We start from the raw sequence: 22,336 nt of genomic DNA, 5'->3' as shown, positions 1-22,336 counted from the left end.
ATGTCCAAAATGGTCTGCTAACATTTGTACTATCAAAAGAAACATTTGTGCTACTTTAATTTCATTATATACATTCACATTTAGGGCTCTTTATCATGTAGATGGCAGATGTAGCGTTGGGAGTCCAGCCCAGGGGCTCCTATTGGTATAACTTATATTGTTACCATCTTTTAATGTATTCAAATTTCTCCCATTAAACATACCAGCACAGCGATTTTTCTACAACATAGGTCATCACAAATGCAGCATAAATAGGAAACGCTCGTTTCATGATGGTACAGGGGGGCTGAATTCACGGAGGTAGCGTCTCGCTAACCCTCTGGACACAGACTCTCGAGAGATACTGTCCAAATACTTCTTCTCCAGTCCTTTTACCTCTAACACCCCCCCAGCTCTTCTCTTCTCTGTCTTTCTCCTTTTTCGAGGAGTTTTACGCTGAGAAACAGTTTGCCGGCATCTCGTTTTGGAATTTCCAATTCGAAACAAGAGGCCGACTTCAGCTTCACGAGAAACAGAGAAGTCTCACCTTCCGCTTCCGTTCTTTTCTCTGTGCGTCCTTTCGTTCTTTCTCTCGCCGCGTTCTTTTCTCTTGTTCTCGTTTATTTTTTTCTCGTCCAAGTCCGTCATTCGGTTTTTAACACCAACTACGGGACAGTCTTTTGCCTACGTTGAACACTTTTATAAATCTAAACCGTGTAAAACATTGAAACGTGTTACTGAGAAACTTGTACGGGGGTAAAAACTATTCTGATATATCGTTTTTACCAGCATTTCTGTGCCAAGTACTGTGATAATCGTCCAATCAGACGCTGCGTCTGCTGGACCGACTTGGAGTGGACCGCCCAAAATCTGATCGGAAAAAAAAAAAGTGCCAAAACCTTGTTTTGCTTTTTTCTTTTCTCTCTCTTTTCTTCTTTTTTTACTATTATTATTATTCTTTTTTGGTTTTGCACTGTCGCTGGTCTCTGCTTATGGGAAGAGATTGAAAATATAAATGAGAATATCTATATAAAGAGTCTAAATATAGAATTATAAAATTTATATCTTGTTTGCTCTCTCTCTGGGAAATTTGCATGATTTATTTTCTAAAGGAAAAAGGAAAAAAAGTGGACAATTCAAGACTTCTTTTCTCGTCTCGTTTTTATTATCGACATCCTTTTCTTGGAAAGTCGTTTTTCTCCCTCTCTCTCTCTCTCTCTCTGTCTCTCTTTCTCTACTTCTCTCTCTCTTTTTTTGCTATATTTTTGTGCACTTCATCCAGATATTCTTTGTAGATACTTAAGCATATCAGGAAAATGGAAACTGATTATGATCACAATAAAAAAAGGATGAACAGATCCCTTCTTTTTTTTTTTTTCTCCAGCTGTACAACCCACTCCAAAGGACTTAACCCCACCACCACCACCTCCACCACCACCAAAACCTTCTCCATTTATACTGTAAATTCCACTCTGTTGACCACATCGTCTCCAAGTCAGGACTGTCCACTATCCCCCTTTCTTTCTCTCTTTCTTTCTTTCCCTCTTTTATCTTTCGTTCTGTCTTTCTCTCTCGTATTCAGAAGGCCAGCCTGCTCCAACGTTTTTTCCCACTTCTCGGCACTGAGGAGGCCGATTGGAAAGAGAAGGGAAGAAGAGACAGTGGACGTGGAAAAACACAGTCGGACTCTCTACGCTGACCAGTCGTAGGCCTTTAGGGTCAAAGCGGTCAGCCCTGGTTCGGCCTGGTTGGGTTTGGTCGATCGCACGGCAAGAAATGCTGTTATTTGTGCTTCTGTTGGTGGACCATTCATGCTACCATGACCTGACCACTACAGACAAGGCCGCTGGAGCCTCACATACACCTAACTCATCGTCACCTTTCTGTTTTCCCCCCACCGTCCCGTTTTTTGGAAACACTCTCAAACTGCTTTCTACGGGACCGGAGACCGGACAGAAACACAGAAAACAAAACAAAACAAAACAAAACAAAAACTGTACATTTTTTTTTCAAAGTGTAAAAGAGAAGACATGGTCTTTGTAAATATTCTGTTCATTGTTTGGTTTACAGATGACCGGCCCAAAAAAACGTATCCTTTTGTGACAGCAGGTGCAAGTTTGAGTTGTCCGGGAGTAGCTACTAGGGTCAGCCTTCCTTTCGTTCACGTTAGAAGCTGTTTTTTTTCCCTTTGATGGTGTTTCAGAAGACGACCTGGAGCCAGTTAAGAGGGCCAGTTTATTAGAAACACCTACCTTGTAGCTACACTTTTGAAAACACTGGCCATCTGGGTCCTCCAGGACCTCCGGATGGGCCACATTTGGAGTTGTGTTGGTTTGCAGCAAACATGTGGACCGTCTGGGGACCGATTTGAGAACCACTGATCTAGGTGACCTGAGTAAGGCTGCATGATGTATTAAGAAGGTATAATTCACAAATAAATGGGACATTTTGATTATTTTTAATAAGCCCACAATTGGAATCACTGCCAAAAATGTAGCACCCTATTTTTAGATATGCAGGAACACCATTAAACTACACTGACCTACGACTGTAATTAGCTTTGCATATGAGCACAAGCTAAAATGCAAAACATTTACATAAAATAATGTCAATGCGTACAATAATAGTCTGATTTAGCAGTCTCATTTTATTTAGACAGTCCACTATAATCCCCTACAGATTATTTACAGATTTCAAATTGGTATCTTGTCAAGTGAAATCATCTTAAAGATATCTAATATTTCCCATTTTAAGATGGCGCATTTATTATACGATTATTTCGCTTATTTCTGCCAATATAGTGAGATAATTTTACTTAATAAAATTACTTAAAACAAGTGAAAAATGTGTAAAACAATCTTAAATTAAGCTTACAACAATCGTAACAGGGAGAAATATTAGATTTCTTGACTGTATTTAAGAATTTTAATTGAAAAGATACCATTTTTTGCAGTGTGTTGATTCTAAACAGTGATGGGGTTGGGGTTAGGATTAGGGCCAGGGTGAGGTTTTGGGCTGAGGTTAAGGTTAGGGTTAGGATTAGAGCAGGTTTAGAGTTAAAGAAAATTCTGGTCAGTTTAGTAGATTTTTAGTTGAATGTAACTTGAAAGTAAATTAAGTATCTACAAAGCATCTTAAGTGGACTATCCAAATAAAGTGTTACCAATTTAGCTATGTAAAATTAATCAATGATGTTTTAGACATGTAACCTCTCTTATACGCACTTTATACATTATAATGTGAACTTGTGTTAAGCAAGTAATACATTATCAGCTATTGGCGTCAGTATTGGCCATAACACGATGTTAACTGATGGTTAATTCTATATCAGTGTTTACTTTTTTGGTATGCAGTTTTTAGTCTTGAGGAGCTGGATGTGATTTCATAACGAGAACGTCTCAGGACAGTCATGAGAGATTTGGGGCTAAATGTGGGAGGAACTTAGACTTATTATTGGGGGTGGGAACCAATACAGTGTGACATTTCTAAATCGGTCCATCGCCTCATGAAGTCGAAGCTCAGAGGTTCAAAGTAGGGGGCGATAGTTTGCTCACTATCTGATGAACAAGCGCATCGAAAGCACATGGATGTAGCATATTTTAGCTGAAAAGTCCCACAAAATAGTCCAGAACAAAACCGCTTCAAGAGAAAATCATCATTGGCAAATGATAGCATTTTATTGGCTAGCTTGTTTTGCCAATGCTATCGATTACTCCAGCATTAAAAAAGCATGGGCGAAAAAATTTGGGGGTAGAGTTTTAAAGGGGGCGGAGAATTTTGTCACAGTCCGGCACCAAAGGTTTAACAAGTTGTCCCCAGATTAGATCGCAGCTAGCCCTGTGAGACTAGCCACCATTGCGCTGGGAATGGTCCATCACCCAAATATCTGTTCAGTGGTGGTTCTCCAGTGGTCCCTTACCATTGATGAATGGGGTAGAGGGGGGGGCTGAAGAATTGGGCTACAATCTGTAACTATAAACTTACAAAGCGCACCTCTGTAGTAGCCGTTTCTGATAAAATGGCCAATGTGAGTAGCTAAAGGTTAGGAGTTTCCAGTAAACTGGCTACTCAGTGGAGCCAAATGTCCATCCTGGCCCGAATTAGAACCACGGCACAGTTGGGACACCAGAGCAAGTGGTGGTTGAAAGACAAAACCAATCAGGTCTTAAACAGCAGCTCAACAATACATGCTAATGTTGTTGACAATGATTGTACACCGGTAGCCACCTGTTAGCATAATGTTCCTTTATCATGCTAATTGTTAGCTATTTGCTTTCATCCATTGTTAGCAACATCAGCATTATTGACTGAGCCATTGCTTCAAGAAGACGTCCTTCAGCGGTCAAATACAGATGGACTATTAAAGTTAGAGGTCCCTAAATGGTTCCTGTAGACGTTCCAAACTTTTAATTGGTATAGAAGAAAGTTTAGGTTCTTCACACTCAGATATCGCATTTACAAATTAGCTTCTACAAAGAAGCATCCACTGAAATGTTCTTTAAGGAACCAAAAGTGGTTCTCGTGGCATGGCACCCTCATTTTTAAGAGTATGGGTCAGTGGTGGCCAATAAGAGGAAACGATTTTTTAATCCAATCCACCTTTGGAGAGCCTTTTTGTTTGATTTCCTCATAAAGGGGGCTTACGGTGTGAAGCGTTTAAGTAGGCATCGTCACTCTAAGACCAGGCCTGCTCTTACAATCATGCTTTTGAGCGTTTCCTTTTTTTTCACACTGATTAAACGACACTGTGGGTTCAACTGCTACTCAAACCGGTTGTAGGTTTATAGAGATTTCAAAACTGACCCAAACATCGGAGATTAGCTGGGAGGGGCCTTGATTTCTGGCTTATCTCTTTTGCTGTGAATTTGAGCTGCATATTATATTTCAGAATAGAGAATTTAAACTGTCCATATTTTTCTAAAGAGCAAAAAGGGGTGAACGGGGAGAGCGTCCAGTGGCGGCGGACAGACACGCGAAGCACACTTTCACCAAGGATTTAATGGTGATACTCTACGGTCTGCCGTTGCCATGTATGTAGTAAAAAAAAAAGAAAAAAAAAGAAAAAAAAAAGCGGGGGAAAAATAACAAAAAAAGAAAGGATGATATTTACTAAGTGCAACTGTTCAAATATTAATGCTGGGTTGCCAAAAGAAAAAAATAAAATAAAAGACTTGCACCTGTTGGTTTTCATTTTGTTCAATTTCAGCGAAAGTGCTCGATGTGAGAGGATTCAGAGGACGGGGTTCGGAGAATGGCGTTAATATTTCTATTTCATATAAAGGCTATTACACACTGTATGTTGTGTATATGAACTGGAGAACATTAAAAGACATTATTAAACAGACCTCTCTGCCTCCTCACTCAGCACAACGGACCATATGCAGAGTTATGAGCGACATTAATCTCAGCCGATCGCAGTCGTCTCCAAGGACAAACCTGCAGTGAGAATGGCGGTGGTAGCAAATCAGTCAGCATTATTACCCTGTGTTCACACCGGCAGTGACTTTTCGTCTCTTGTCGCCCAAATCGCTGGTCGCTCATCACCTGTGGGAGTTTCTGAACTCTAGTTGGTTGCCATGGTTTCACTGACGCCATGCGCAAATCAGATGCATTCCCGCTTAAAGTAAAAGTCCTGGTGAGAAATCGCTTGTGTGCTTATTTTGATTTAATCCTTGTATGTGCAGTCAGTTTGTGAGGAAAACAGTATTTGGTCTATGCGATTACTGTCTATTTGCGGCGAAAGCACCGCCACCGTTATTCCACCTCTACTAGAAACAATTATCTGGAAACCAAAAAAGTGCGTACTGTTTCACAGTGGCAGAGATACTGCACTGCTCAATGCTCAATTCCTATTGGTGATCGCCACATCGCTTCGCTCTTTATTTGAATAAAGTTAAACTCCACTAAACCTTGTCAGAGAACTTGTAGAGAGGAGAATTTCCACTCTGTAATGTCTTCCAGGTTTCTCAAACACTAGAGGGCGCTCCCGAGCGAGTCCAAAATGAATGGGTTAAGATGGAGCATTTGAGTAAAATTGTAGTTTGAGTTCTTAAACATTTTTCCTGAACAGAGAACAGCATAAAATATTTTAACACTGCTGTTCTATTTTTAAGAGCTTTTAAACTCGAGCTATAGGAGTTTAAAATGGCACCTCAAGTACGTTCATGACGTCAGTGAGCGTGAACAGCCAATGAGCTGCTCCTCTCGCCAACCAATCAGCACTCAGTAGCAGTAACGTTAGCGTCACGCTGCCCAAATCCTGTTTGCTGTAGAAAAAAGGAAACATACAGGTGAGTTTTCTCTGCTTTTTTAGTGAAATCATCCTTCTACTGTCGAAAATTAAAGGAAAGTTCTGGTTCAGTGATTAGAAACTATTTTAACTTTTCGTTTTTAGCCGTTGAGCTCCGTTCACTCCAATTCATGAAGACTCATTTGCGGGTGTCTTCTGCTGTTTTGTAGTCCTGTTTTTGATATAATAGGGGAAATAGGAAGTGGCCAGTCTCCTCATAAACCGGCTCTGACCTTGTTCGTCGCCGACTCCACCCACTTTGCATCGAGAACGTTCACGCCGCCTCCTGTCACAGGAAATTGCCAGCTGTCATTGAAAATGAATGACCTCTGGCCGTTTTGTCGTGTTGCGTCACTGCCGGTGTGAACGCAGGGTCAGAGTGAGAAATGGTGGAATGTATGAAGTCTGACTCACATGGAGCTGCTTTTATTTCATTCCTGGAGCTGAAACAGTTTTGAGGCAGGCTGCACTCACAGCTCAGTCTTTTGCCTACATTGACCCCAAGGTAAATATACTTTACATGGGTTACTGATAACATTACAGAACTATGTCCAGGTCAGTTAGCTCGCTGATTTCTCAACTTACACTGCCTTCAAGTCCACCTTGCAAGTTCCTACTTATGACTCCAGAGGCCTAAATAAGAATTGATCTGTGTTCAGGTGGTTTTGTCGGAAACAAGATGCGCTGGAAATTATGTCTGTTGTTTACCCCTTTAATGTCCTAACCAAGAAAAAAGCAGTGGATTATTTATTTTTTGCGTTTTTTTATTTGTTTTGGGGCAATGATAAAAACAATTGGTGTTTCTTTTTCGTTTTTTTAACCACATAATTTAAAAAAATATTCACATCTACTAAATGGTCAAGATGGCACTTTGTGGCATATATAGTGACTCAAAATGTGCTCTACCAGATGGTTGAGCAGAACATTAAAGGGTTACTTTTGTTCTTCTGTCATTAAACAGAGTCCATTTATGTTGCGTTTTTGAAGAGCAGAGGACGCTCATGAGATCTGTAATGTTTTTATCCAGTTAAATACTTTCCTATAAGGACTTTGCTAAAAAGCTCAGCAGCACTCATGTTCAGTGCACACAAGTGCAGGAAGCGTCAATGTAAAGGAAGGTCAATTTAAATCACTTTTATAAAGGATTCTGAAAACCATGTTTACAGTAATCACACAAAAAAGGCATTTGGCATTAAAGTGGTCAGTTTTCATGTCTAGTAAGGCAAAGTTTGAGCTAAGAAAGCTGCCCCTTTTAGATGAGCTAAGGCTAAAGCTAAAGCTAACACTAGAGCTAGTCAGTGCTATGCTGAGGAGAACTTGTTGTTTTTTTAAGTTTAATCAAACTTATGAAACAATATAAATGATAATGACGTGTGTAGGAGTGCGTTTATCTATTTTAATCACTAACTTAAGCACTGCAGTCCTGTTTTATCTGACTACTTTATCAAGCTAACCGTTAGCAGCTCAGGAAAGAAAGGCTAACTTAGCTGGTTAACTGAAGCTCAGCATTGCTCTGTGACGTTATTTATCACAAGACATCACATTAAAATCAGTGTTGGCAAATACAGTAACCATGAAATTTAGCTTACAATTCTGTACGTTAGTTTTGTCATTGCTCTGTGAGTTTGGTTCCATATTGCGTGTCTGAATTACAAGCTAATACATTTTCACAACTTTCACACAACTAACTACATTTCCAAGAGAAAAAACATTTTTTAATTATATATTTTTTTATTTGTCTTTTTCCAACCAGCAGTGTTTTTTATTTGAGTTTTATTTTTAATAAAACATCCAGTGAAGTCTACATAAAACGTGAAATGAACCTGCCCACATCTACGCTCATTTGTCCTTGGACAAGGATCAGTACTGGCTACTCACATCTTACACCTCCAAATTAAGAGTCCTGACTCTTATTTTTTCTGATGGATTAAAAAGCAAATGGTTTTATTTTTTGAATGTGTTTAAAAATTGGTGCTTTTTGACTTTTACCTAAGTGTATTTGTGACTCCGTACTCCCATGTTCACAGTTTCTCTGTACTTTTTCCTCCTGTTAGTCACTAAGCTATAAAATTAGTGGCTTTTCTCTTTGCTTTCTTGTAGATGGCTTGTTTGTATTTCAATTGTAATACCTGCTTCATCCTCTAGATGGCAGACGTTCTTCTCTGATTTCTCTGTTTGTGGCCTTCAGCAGTTTTTCCTCACACAGCGCGTCGCTGAACCAGAAAGACCTTCGCTTGTAGAAGTGAAATGTAAAGAGAGAAGGCACAGCTTACTTATTCACAAACACGCCCACACAGATACATACGTACATTACACGGCCTCAGCTGCCGGGCGTAAGGGTCATCTGCTCCACTCTCTGTCAGCATACAGTGAGATTAGAATTTCCAGGTTGTGTCAGTCATCCTGAAGCCCTTCATAAATGGTCAGTTTCTGACCAAAAGAATTTTGGGTGGTGGTCCACTCTCAATCTAGCAGAGATATAATATCTAGACAACAGTGGTCAAATAAGTGGTCCTGTGGTCAGTCATTAACTAACCAATGATGAAAAAAAAAAAAAGGGTCATTCTACAGAAACGTCCACTTTTCTGTCTCTCCATAGGAGTCACTGGTGTTACTGATCCTCATTGGTGTTCCTCATAATAAAGGAACACCAGAGACATTTTTAATGAACAATGCATTTTACAAAACGGCTGCTACAGAGCATCAAACCACATGATGTCAATCATGGAATATCCACCAAAATATGTAATTTAATCCATTTATATTGTTTTTTCACAATGACCTCGGAATAAAGTCGGTCACACCAGCAACTTCAGCTAAAAGCTTCATATGAAATCATGAGCTAAATGAGAAAATCTCTGATAACTGAAAGACTCAGTGGACTCACCATGTGCTTTTCTTCATAGATCCTCAGAAAACAGGTAAAAGGAAGTCAAGTGATGTCATCAGTGTGACTTTTATTTCAAAATAAGAGACTTTTTGTTATGCAGTAACACCAGTGACACGACTCCTGGGGACAACTTCCATTATATATTTTATAATATTTATTTGCCATTTGTTTTCTTTATGTCATTCAAATCATATATTTCATAGTCATGTAGAGATTATTGCAGTTAAAAGTGCAGAAAATCATGTTTTTTACCTCAAAATATGGCCTCAGCCTTCACACATGACTGTGAGGACGAGCTCTTCTGTGGTGCTTGGAATTCTATATGATTGATTTAAAAACCAGTATTGCTAAATTGAGGCTCAAGAAGGTGTAATTATTAAAATAACTAATTGTTTTGTTTTAAAATATAAATAAATTGTAACTCTAATATGTTTTTCAAGTGTAATATATCTGTAACCGCTAGAGACACAAAAATGGACGTTTCTGTAGAATGACCCCTGTAGAAACATTGACTCATCATTCAGTTTTAATAGTTAAAACTTAAACGCTCTAAAGCTCTATTTCACTAGAATTGTCCACTCTGAACTCGGAGGAGCGTGAACAGGACAGAAAGCGTGTATCTGCACTGACCGTCTGAGGCAGGCCGAGGTCTGCGCCTGCCAGAGAGAAACAAGAGATGAGTTTATGTGAAATACAGCTGCCTCTACTGAAGATGGTCCTATTTTCCACCTGCAAAGTCATAATTATTTTGTATATGCATTGAAATGCTTCGTAGATGGAAGCATGGAGAATTTGCTAGATCAGCCTCTTCTTATGAAGTACGCCACTAATGTTAGCGAGGTGAATGCTTTCCTTGATTTTGGCTGATGTGTAGCCCATTAACTGACGGACAGACGTCTTGCATTGTGCTCGTTTTGTCCAGCAGAGGGGGCTGCTGCTATCTACTGACCACTTCTACCACTTTCTCGCCTAGTTTTAGAGAACACTTGAGTAAAACCTGACCAGAAGCCAGCAAGTGTCAAGTGAGTCCACAACATCACCACAAACATCTTTTCTCTGCCATGACAAAAAGGCTAAAGGTCAGTAAGAGCTTGTAAAGGCCAGTAGGCCAGGAACTGCCCTTATGTATTTATATATTGACGATAAGTTTGACAGCACATGAAAGAAGCGTCAAGCTGAGCGGTTAGCGGTACTATTCCAAGACACATAGACAATACTGAATGTAGGTCAGTCGCATTTATTGAATGTCCATCATTCCGGCTCAGGTTGGGGATTATTTCCTAGAAGAATATGGGCGGTGACTTTGACAGCATTTCATAAGAAAACAGACTGAATCTTAAGCCAGTTAAGAGGAAAGTAATCCATACTGGAGCTGTCAGTGCTGTGATTCTGGATCATGTGTTTGCTTGCCTGAAGAAAACGACTGACTGACTGACAGACTTTCATTTTAGTGGTACACTATGTTCTGGAAAGGGCGTGGTACAGCCTTATTCAGTATCTACTTGAGATTATTCAGTATCTACTATGAATTATTCAGTACCTACAATGAATTATTCAGTATCTACTGTGAATTATTCAGTCTCTACTATGAATTATTCAGTATCTTGTATGAAGTTTTCAGTATCTACTATAAATTATTCATGTATTAGCATTAGCACTCTCACTATGGCTGTCTCAGTTCGCACGGCTCCAAGATGCGACATCAACATGACACACACTTGTCCTCATGAGAACCATCAGCATCACAATCACCAAACCTACACACACACACACACACACACACACACACACACACATATTATATCTTAATATAATCGCTAATTATCTTAAAATATTAACATCTGCTTTATTACCTTGAAATAATGCCTTGTTTTATCAAAATCTGTGATACAATGTCAAAAAAAATTAGTTATTACATTTTAAGAAAGTAAATAATTATTTTTGGATGATGAGTAATTATTACAAGACTAATTCAACATTGAGTTATTACTTTTATTAATTTATGCTTTAAGAAAATAAGTAAGTTAGTAAGTCAATACTTTGAGAAAGTAATTCATTATTTTAGTGTGATGTCATCATTAGTAGATATCTCTATATTATGAGAAAATAAGCCACAATATAAATCAATATTTTGACATAAAAGAAACAGAGGAGGAGAAAACACCATAGTTTTTCTCTTCTTCCATATCCTTCACAGTAATTTAGCATCTCAGTCGTCCTGTTTGAGCTTTATCTGATGTGACATATTGTGAAAAACAGCTTTCGCATGAGCTTCAATCCCTCGTTAGGCATTCATTCACTGGGAGAAGATGTACGCTGATGGTGCGTCCACATGCACAGACAGTTCACCACTGAGGGAATGTCACACTGACTCTGCGGAGCTGAAGAAGGTGAGAGCTCACGATTCGCCATGGTTTATCCCAGACTGAGTGAAATCCCTTATAAAACCCTGCTCTTCATGCTTTACGGTGATCCTGCTGATCCCATCCTCTCACATTTAGAAAGACGTCCTTCATCAGACACTCGACCTGGAACAATAAAGTTTCATACAGGAGCAGCTGCTGTCAGACACCCTGAACAGTTTGAACACAGAACACAGCAGGTCATGTGTGTCGTTTGTAGCTGTTGTTTTAAAGTAATAATTACACATATTCTAATATTCATATTCCATATCCCTGCAGATTCTTTGAGGAACTGAGTCTCCTGAAAAGAATAGAAGCTGTAATGAAGGTAAAGAGTGACTCACTGACACTCACACAGCTGAGATTAGATTTAGGTGTTGTGATTTATTATTATAATTTCTGCTAAATATATTTCTACTTTTTTTACTGATACTCAAAAATGAATAAGTTGTTCTTAATGGCAGTTTTTACTAGGAATTTAATACATGAAGTGTAGTCTCTTACTTTTGCATTGTATTAAAGAAATAATTAATACACATATTATATTTATATATATATATAATATATATATATATATATATATATATATATATATATATATCCTTCTCCTGTAAAGTTACCATTTTGGAGATACAAGGTTTTGTTCTGACAACAGCGATATGCTGAGACCAGCAGAGGTAGAGCTATAAATATGAAAATACCCCATTTATAATACATAAAGGTCATATGTTATGTATATTATCATAGAGGCAGGTGATTTATAATATATGCATGTAACATAACAGACAATAGAGATAATGGAAGATACTTAAAGCTACATGTATAAATATATGTATATATATATATAAATATATATATATATATATGTAAATGGAATGTATGGGATGTATTATTATTGCATATGGATACTTACATATATACATATAAGGCATGTTATTAGTACATAACAACATATAAGTATTTGCATCTCTTCACTGTCAGAACTTATATGTAATACATAATACATATTATGTACTTCTACATATTGGACATCTCATTATATATATATATATATATATATATATATATATATATATACACACATACATATATATATATACACACATACATATATATGTATATATATATATATATATATATATATATATTATATGTATGTAGGATATAGTATATGTAGGTACTTATATATCACTGCTGTTGGAACTAAACCTATCTCTAAAATAGTAACTTTACAGGAGAAGGAAAAACCTACTTTACTTTTAATGTAAATCAATAGAATCAGAATTTTTTCCAAGTAACTTTGGGCCATTTCTTTTGGTCCTTTCTTTGTAAACTTTACACTTAGTGTAAAGGACAACAGGTACTTTCAAATTATTTCAAAAAGTGACAAAGAAAATGGAGATATGAGGTTTTGTTCTGAAAGCAGTATATCTGCTGTACACATCGCTGTGCATGTTCAGATATTTGAGTGTAAATACTCAGGCTGGGTTCCTCCCTCTGCTCTCGTTTCCCAACGTATTTGTCCGGGTTCAGAGAACACATGGAGTTTAGAGTCACCCTCAGTACACAGAGCCTGAGAGAGGCCTTCACACACACCAAATAAACACCAACAAATCCCTCAGAGCGTCCACAGAGAGAACTGACCCGCCAAATTAGCCAGTGTCAATGAGGGAGAACGTTCTAGAGCCTTCAGTTCACACACAAACCAGACGCCAGGGACGCACTTCACAAAGCAGCGTTTCTCAATTCAGCTCAAAAGAGTAATTTATTTAAAAAAACTCATTTGCACCCTTATTCTGAATATGAACAATCATGTTTGTTGTCTGACGTTTGCTTCTTTAGTTTTAGCCCTGGAGCTAAGAGGTTAATGTATCTAACAAGTAATGAAAGCTTATATCCCACCAATTAGCTTTATGCTAACTGTATGTCTAAATCATTGCACATTTGCCTCAAACCGTTTTCAAGTAACCTCTGAGTTGACATCTGGGGTGGTCAGTCCATCGTTCAGCTTCTTTGTTTGATGTGTCCGTCTCCTTTTCTCAGTGAGGTTCTTCTTGACAGCTACACATCCTTTCAGACCCACAGTGCTGAGTTGTCTTCTCACAGTGGAAGGATGGACAGAAACACCTGTGGATGTTTTCAGATCTGAAGCAGCTTGATTTTCTCCTCTCTCTCAGAGATGAAAGCTTTAAGTGCTGTTTATCTGATGGGGGCAGTTTTGGGGTCTACCAGGTCTTCCAGGTGGTTGTTAGGAGCCTCATTTTCTCTGTAGCTCATTTTTTTCAACTCTAGATTTGGAAAATTTGATTATTTTCCTTTGACTTTATCTAATCTCCCAAGAAATATCTCCTGACAAATGACATGTGCTTAACCCTCCGGGGTCCGTGAACTCAGCTGTGCGTCAAATTCTCTGTTTCTATATCTGTTTGTGTATCTTTGTGATGATCCAGCTCAGAAATCCAGTTCAAACACTTCCTGAATCTGTAGAGTCGCCCTTTCCATTCCATCTTATCACGAGATCATACGAGACTCACATCCGGAGTTATGAGCCTATGAAGAGGGGCTGAGATACACGTCATCTGCCTCTCACCGTGTGGAACTGGTGGATTCGTGTGTCCGTCTACATTCTGTGTGAAACTGACCAATGGACACTCAGAAAATCACTAAACACTGACCATCACGCCGGAAACCCTTCATTCTTCATTCAGTCCACATCGGAGACTCATGTGAAATGGAGTACAGAGAGTTTACAGCTGCTGAAGCTGCTGCAGCGGGTTTGGAAAGTAGTGATGAAGATAACGGAGCATTTAGATATGAAACATATGAGGATCGTGTTATATGAAGAGCCTTTAAAGGAGGATTTAAGGAGATATGAATAAATTGAGAGAATGACCTCAGAGGGTTAATGGCCATTATTTAGATATTCTCATGCTGAGGCCTGATGTTATTACTTTGTAGTCAGCTACGCTCCTGATTCAGGATCAGCTCTGCTCTGTGTGTCTAATTTAAAAAGCAAAAACCTTTGCTTTGATTGGTCTTAAATCTAAGAACTTTGATCTATATAGAAACCAAGGATCAGTGATTATTCTCTAAGAAGTCTGTGCTCCTAATCTGTGTAGAATCAATTTACAGTAATATTACCTCTAAACCGTGAGGCTGTGTTCACTTTCTCCTCAGGTCAGAACTGCTGTGTGAAGACTGTGAATTAAGGATTATGTTTCCTATAATGTCAGAGACTCTGTTCATACCCCTGCGAAAAATGGTATATTGTCAATTACAATTATATTAAATATAGTCAATAAATCTAAAGTTTCTCCTGGTGATATTGTTGTTAGATTAATTTAAGATTGTTTTCCTTTTTTCTAGACATTTATAACTTGTTGTAAGTCATTTTAAGTAAAATTGTCTCATTAAGAATTGAAGAAATGTGCTTGAAACCAGCAACATTATCTGCCAGTATAGTGAGATACACACACACACACACACACACATCATCTAAACTGCTTATCCTTCTGGGTCGCTGTGGGGCAGCTGGAGCCTATCCCAGCTATCATTGGGCGGAAGGCAGGAAACACCCTGGAAAGGTCGCCAGTCCATCGCAGGGCTATAACGAGATAATTTTACTTAATAAAATTTCTTAAAACAAGTGAAAGATGTCTGGAAATAAGCCAGGTAATCTTATAAATCTTAAAATGGGACATTGGAAGTACTTTAAGTACTTTAACTGGCAAATGTGCTGCTAGAAAGTTACTGTAAATTTACAGATTCATTTTTACAGTGGTTTACTTTACTTTACACTGTGTTGTGCTACAAGCAATTCAGGCTGAATTTGAATGGGATTTGCTTCTCCATCATTGCATGATCCAGCAATTTCTGCTGTTATATTGGCCTGATATTGATACTGAGTACTGGATCTGTGCCAGGTTTACAGGCCAGTGTGCTTGGGCACATCGTTCACTCGTCTTCTACATTATGGCCCACAGAGCTCTGCTCTGAGACTATTTACAGCTACAGTGCAGCCCATTACCTCCATCTCCATTGCTTCATTTCAGATTGCAGCCATAGGCTACATTCACAGCAACAGGCCGTCTACTCAACTGGCCTAATGGTGTAACTAAACTGTGACACTAAGGCTGAGGACACGGCCGTGAGTCGCACCAGGACGGCCTTGTTCACTCGTGTGCTTAAAACATATGAGATTACACTGTGCACATTGCAAATATACATGACCCGGCCACTTTATCAGAAATACAGTTAGAGGCTGTAGCTCCATCTGTTGATGCACAGTTTGTGTTAGCCGTTCTCTAGGCCTTCCTCAATGGCCAGTTTCTGACCAGAGAGCTGCCTTTGGCTGGATATTTTTAGGTCTAAACCTACGAGTGAGGTGTGTAAAATACAGTGGCCAGTGCACAGTATAAACTCACTTATAAAGTTTTTATGAAGATTCTGACTTTCACCAATGTTCTCTTATTTGGGACTTGTTCTACACACAGATACTCACATTCAGTAAGTTCATGGTTAACTTGGCTGGCTAGTTAGCCATCTGACACGTCATGGCTGTACTAGCATAGTTAGTCATATCAAATTTTGCTATTTTGAGTTTTACAAGCCACGTTTACATGCAACCTAATAATCCGTTAATAATCTGACTAATAGCCCATTCAGAATAGAATACATCCATGTAAACACCTCAATCAGAATAGTCTAGTCAGATTGAGGCCATTCAGAATACAATTTCTACCCGACTGATCGAGGTGGGTAATCCAGTTAATAATCCGTTAAATAGAAGAATAATATCCACGTAAACGCCTGTATCTGATTACATTCCCTATCGGAAAGTTAAAGTCTGTTCTGATCATGTTCGTCGCGTCATAGTGAGAGTTTATACCATTCAACATGGCGGAGCAGAAACTGGCCTGCAGAGGAGACGAAGTTTATGCTCTGATCTTTAAAAGACGGCGGTGGGACGGACGTCCAGCTTATGTGTCTCAGAACACGACGTCTTCCTCTCGGCCTTCTTTAATAAGGACATGTGAAGGACGTTTTCCTGAGTCTGACATCATTTTAAAGCAATTAAAACCACAAGCACTGCTCACTGCTGCTCATCTCACTCTGACTGGACTCACGTGATGCTGGTTGTCATGGTAACGTCTACACTAAGTGGTTATCTACTCATGCACGTCATTTTGGATCAGATTACTTGTAGTGAGCATGTAAACAGAGATTTCATCAGGTTGTTGAATGGAGTGAGCAGATAGACACATCAGTCTTAATCTATAATCGGAATGTGTTCAATCGGATTGGCAAAAATCTTTGCATGTAAACACAGACACAGTTACATTCAGCTAATTCACATCACCCTGCAATGATATTAGTTATCTGCTCACATAAAAGTCAGCTCACTTTTGCCAGTGAATGTTTATGCTGCACACGTTGGTCCCAAATACTTGAATCTGTACCCAGGATTGATTCTGGGCTTGTTTGGGGGAGGGGCTTATTATTGCTGGTTTGCTTTCACGCACAAGAATTCCATCTAAACTGTGGGTCGATTGCACAATTCCATACGACACTTCCCTGTGTCAGTTTGCAGAGTAGTCAGCACAGCCTCAACAGTTTGCTGCTTTTTATTTGTGTCCTTGGATATAAACTCTCAAAGCTCTTTTTGATACATGGCATTTTACTGTACAGGAGCGCCAGCAAGCCTTTCTCATAGGTTTTTAGCCTTGCAGGCCAACACAAGGTATTATTCACCATACTCTCACTACACACACTCGCTCCACAGAGGTGAACTTACAGGGTGATTCAAAAAGATTCATCTGATTTCAAAGCACCATATTTGTACAATCATGAGTTGCCTAGGAACCAATCACATTCCAATTGAAAGAGGGGGTCATAGAGTTTCTGACAGAAAGCGTTCTGCATTCTCCACTTCAACAAGAGTGAATCCGTCATAACTGTGCAGTGTGATTTTCATGATCAGTGAAGCTCCAACAGCTCAGAGCGTTCGTCGTTGGTTCCACAACACTGGATGATCTCCGAAATCGCACTGAAAGAGCCGTGAGTGCAGCGACACCCGACATGCTCAATCCAGTATGGGATGAGTTTGACTATGGTGTTGATGTTGTCTGTACAGCTGGAGGAGGTTCATACTGAGCACTGAGCAATTACATAATAGGTTAAAAGTTAAAAGTTAACATAAAAGTTTACGTTCATTTAAACCTTTTACAGTTCACTGCATTGATCTGTAATGATTTACAAGTGGAATAAATCATTTTGAAATCAGGTGAATCTTTTTGCATCACCATTTATTACAACAACATTATAAATCAAAGCAGTTACGTTACACAATGGACCAATTATGCAACCTCACATGCGGCGCCGGGAGCCAATGCTTCCACACACGCAGCGGATGTGAAGTAAACCCCAGATTATCAATTTCAGGACCAGAGATTGGTTCTCTGGACGTTCCCGGGCTCGACAACAGCTCTCACACTTCACCAAACGTACCAAACTGGCAGAGTAAGTGATCCTGGGTCCGGAAAAAAGTGTGAAAACACCTTTTAATTGATTAGTTACATTAACTGACAACTGTGCTACCAGAAAGTAACTGTAAAATTACAGAATCATTTTTTACAGTGTTACTTTACATCACTTTACATTATGATGCGCTACAAGCAGTTCTGTGATAATTCAGGCTGGATTTGAATGGCATTGGACTCTTCCATGTATTTTATTATCATGCTTTAAACAGTAATGTATTCAGAATAAACACCCAGAACACATTTATTGTTATGTAATTATTCTCAAGTTCGAACATTTTTTTGACAAACTCCTGAGCAGGGCTTTTGATTACCGACTTATATTTTTCACAGCCCTAGTCCATTACCTATTTTAAGGCTAAGTTTTTTCTTTATTTTTATAATATTTCTTCAAAAGTTTTATAAAATTTATAAAATTTCTTATAAAACGCTCTAAAATACTTTAGTTGATGGCGAAAATTGTGTTCCAAAACTACAGAACGCCCTCTTTTTCTCCCTGGTTCCATTCTACTCGCTATTTGTTTTGATTTCTCTCTCTTTCAATCCTTGAACGACCCTCAAAGCCCACTCAGTGATTTGCTACTTTTGAATCACTCCCTGAAACGAAGCTTCAGACGTGAGTGGTCACATGATCAATCAGGCATCAACACAGTGGTTCGAGGCAACCTTTGTGACACGAAGCTTCAGGGTCAAGGGTGACATCACTACCTTTTTGATCTTGTTGGCCTGCTTTGTTATGATCGTCCTTTTGTATTTTTGGTCTGTTTTGGATTTGACCCATGCCTCATTTCTGACAACGAGCTCGGATCACATTCTAACCAGTAAAGCCTTTTTTCCTGATTTTATCCACAAGCGTCTGGTCAGTTCTGAGAAAAGCTTGAACGGCTCCGTCTTCTTTGAGTGTCCTCTGTAAACATTTCCGCTGGGTAGCGTTTCTCTGGAGCTGCGCGTGTTCTTCTGTATTTGCAGCATGTTTGTAAAACTTAGCACTGGTGTCGCCATTTTGATGACGTCTACGACTTTGTGGCCCATTTTTATTTTTTTGGAGACTGTTTGTAAAATGCAGTGTAAATTTGCCATTTTGACGGACGTGCTTCCTGTGTTTGCAGCTCATTTTTTAATTTTACAGTGTTTTGGGCCTTGTCGGCCACCGTAGTAAACCCCCCCAGTGAAGAAGCCGCTACTGAAAAAGGCAACAGGCAGAAAACAATAAATCAAAGAAGATGCTGGTGTTCTCAACACAATGGACTGACCACCCCAGAGTCCAGGCCTCAACACCACTGAATGTGTTTGATTACTCCAGAAAATGATCAACCAGCCTCTAAGACTGAACTTTGGAGGTGAGTCTGCAGATTTCTGAAGAGGTGCAAAAGTCAGAGACCATCTGTCATTCAGTCAAAAATGGCCAAGTACACTCTTAAAAAATATGGTTCTTCAAGGGTTCTTTAATAAGAAAACGGTTCTTTATAGAACCATAAACATCCAAAGAAGCCTTTACATGGTTAAAGGGTTCTTTGCATCGTGAAATGGTTCTATAGATTGGTGGAGAATGTGCTGTAGATGGTTCCATAGTGAACCTTTTCAAAAAGGATTCTATATGGCATTAAATAGGGTTCTTCTATTGTTATGATGTCAAGCTTGTAACAATAGAAGAACCTTTTTGGTGCTATATAGAACTCTTTTCAAAAAGGATCTACATAGAACCATCGTTTTCAAGAGTGTACAAGAGCCCAAACCAGTCCAGGCCTCAACACCACTGAATGTGTTTGATTACTTCAGAAAATGATCAACCAGCTTCTAAGACTGAACTTTGGCGGTGTGTCTGCAGATTCTTTGAGGAACTGAAAGTGAGTCTCCTGAAAAGAATGGAAGCTGTAATAAAGGTAAAGAGTGACACACTGAACACTCAACCAGCTGATATTAGATTTAGCTCTGTGTAATTTTCTGCACTTAATGGCCGTTTTGACTGGAAATTGAATAAATAAAAGGATGCACAGTGGGCCTATAAGGTCGGTTGACCTCATAATGTCCAGTTCCAGCCCACGTGCAATTATGAGACCAATAATATGTCCAGCACATCAGTCATTTTCAGTATAAAACTGAAAAACAACACTTATATTTCAGTACTTTGTTGGGTTAAACTGGTTCAGATACATGTGCTGTAGCTGCATCTCTCATGCTTAATGCACAAGGACCCCCTAATTATTATGAATAGGTGTAGCTTTAGATGTTCTACCTGAATCTGAGAGCATTCACGGCCAGCTTTTGCATTTTGGGTCGTAGATCGTTGAACGGCATGCAACTACTTCACCCTGCTGCATGCGCGGTTCCTCTGGCCTTTGAATGCACTGCCTGTGTCAGGTGTCTCCTGCAGGCCCGAGTGGCCTTTCTGCCTGGTTTAAAGCCTCTCAGAGGCAACTCTGGCCTTTTGGATGCGCCTGACGTTACTAACTTGTAATCTTACTAAATATAAAGTAGTTCTTGAAAATAAATGTGAATCTATGTGATTTATCTTTGAATTATAAAGCATTTTAATGCAAGTCTCACTTTTCTGAAGGCTTTGATGGCTGAGTTGAGTTTGACGACAGCGCCATCTGGTGGAGACACACAGATTAGCAGCGGCACGCTTCAGCATTCCAGCATACTTGTGAGCTTATTCCACAAGTAACTCTGTTGTTGTGTCAATGACTGAAGCAGCCAGAGCCAACTAAAAAGGAGAATTCCACCGTTTTTTCAAAATTTCTGCATAGTTAAATGGTTGAGATGTAAACCGAGTCGAGGTGTGAAACGCTCTGTTCCAGAGAAACTTACTGAGTCAGAATTGTTCACAGAGGTGGTGATAGGAACCAGACGTCCACCTCTAAAAGCTCCCTCACAGAAAGTTACTACATGAAATGGTTATGAATTCACTGCCTGATGACTGAGACACTGTTTTATGATAGTTTTGAGAAGATTTTGGCCTTATTCATGGCCATTCATGGTGGAGGGATACATAATATGCAGGGTGTTGTGAGGCAAAATAGTCCCCAAACAAAATTTTCAATTTCAGATTTTCCACTATTTTCCATCATCAACATTCCATATAAACTCAGAAGACTCGTGTAGGTTCACTGGAGGTTCTGGATAGTAAATAAAATGTTTATATTTGTGTTGTAGTCATGGCGACCCCTGGTTCCTATGACCACCACTGTAAAGACATCTGAACCATTTCACACCAAACCGCTCTGAATCACTCTGTTTACATCACAAACACTCAGTGCAGAAACTTGGAAAAATTTCCATTTAAGTTAGAGAAGATACCAGAGCGGACCAAAAACAATCCTGAAATGCTGTTAGTACATTCAGTATCTATCAGCATAGGAAGTTTGTTCGGCTCTGTTCTTCTCTTTTTGGATCCTTTTGGCCTAAAAGATAATGCTATAGCTCTACAGTGAGAACAGGAAAGCAACCTAGGATCTAAACCAGGGCAACATAATGAAATGAAAGGGGAAATTTTAGCATGTCTCAGTCATCAGGCAGTGAATTCATGACCATTTCATGTAGTAACTTTCTGTGAGGGAGCTTTTAGAGGTGGACGTCTGGTTCCTATCACCACCACTGTGAACAGTTCTGACTCTGTAAGTTTATCTAGAACAGAGCGTTTCACACCAAACCACTCTGAACGACTGTTTACATCCTAGCCATTTAATTATGCAGGAATTCAAAGAATTGGTGGGACTCCCCTTTAAACTATTCAGACATCTGGTTCCTATCACCACATCTGTGATGTATTCTGACTCCAGAATTGTGCGTTTCAGCATTTCAAATTTCTTAATTTTATTTACATCTCACTGGCAGAATTATGCAGAAATTGTGGTGGAATTCCCCTTTAAATTCAGAAAAAGGAAGAAGAAACTAAATGCTGAAAGACTAAAATGCAATTAAGCAAAATGTAGATTATTTTTTTCATAGAGAGACTTCAATATAATTATTGCTTGAAGATGTTTGAATTTTACATTTTTAGTATTTGAATTCAAGTAAAAGGAAGTGAGTTAATCTTAAACCAATTTGAACCAATCGCTAGTTTAAACTCCATATACACCGATCAGGCATAACATTATGACCACCTCCTTGTTTCTACGCTCATTGTCCATTTAATCGGCTCCACTTACTATATAGGTGCACTTTGTAGTTCTACAGTTACAGACTGTAGTCCATCTGTTTCTCTGATACTTTGTTAGCCCCCTTTTACCCTGTT

General features: G+C 39.1%; 1 long non-coding RNA gene across 1 annotated transcript; it reads left to right on the top strand.

The window, feature by feature from the left end:
* The first annotated feature begins 6,666 nt into the window (after nucleotides 1-6,666).
* On the top strand, nucleotides 6,667-11,760 carry LOC118824450. The gene is made up of 3 exons (XR_005008609.1): nucleotides 6,667-6,773; nucleotides 11,447-11,548; nucleotides 11,660-11,760. It is a non-coding gene; the product is annotated as an uncharacterized LOC118824450 (long non-coding RNA).
* The last annotated feature ends 10,576 nt before the right edge of the window (nucleotides 11,761-22,336 follow it).

The sequence above is a fragment of the Colossoma macropomum genome, unplaced genomic scaffold, assembly GCF_904425465.1.
Source record: "Colossoma macropomum unplaced genomic scaffold, Colossoma_macropomum, whole genome shotgun sequence".
Classification (NCBI taxonomy): Eukaryota; Metazoa; Chordata; class Actinopteri; order Characiformes; family Serrasalmidae; genus Colossoma; species Colossoma macropomum.
This window is presented reverse-complemented; position numbering and strand designations above follow the sequence as displayed.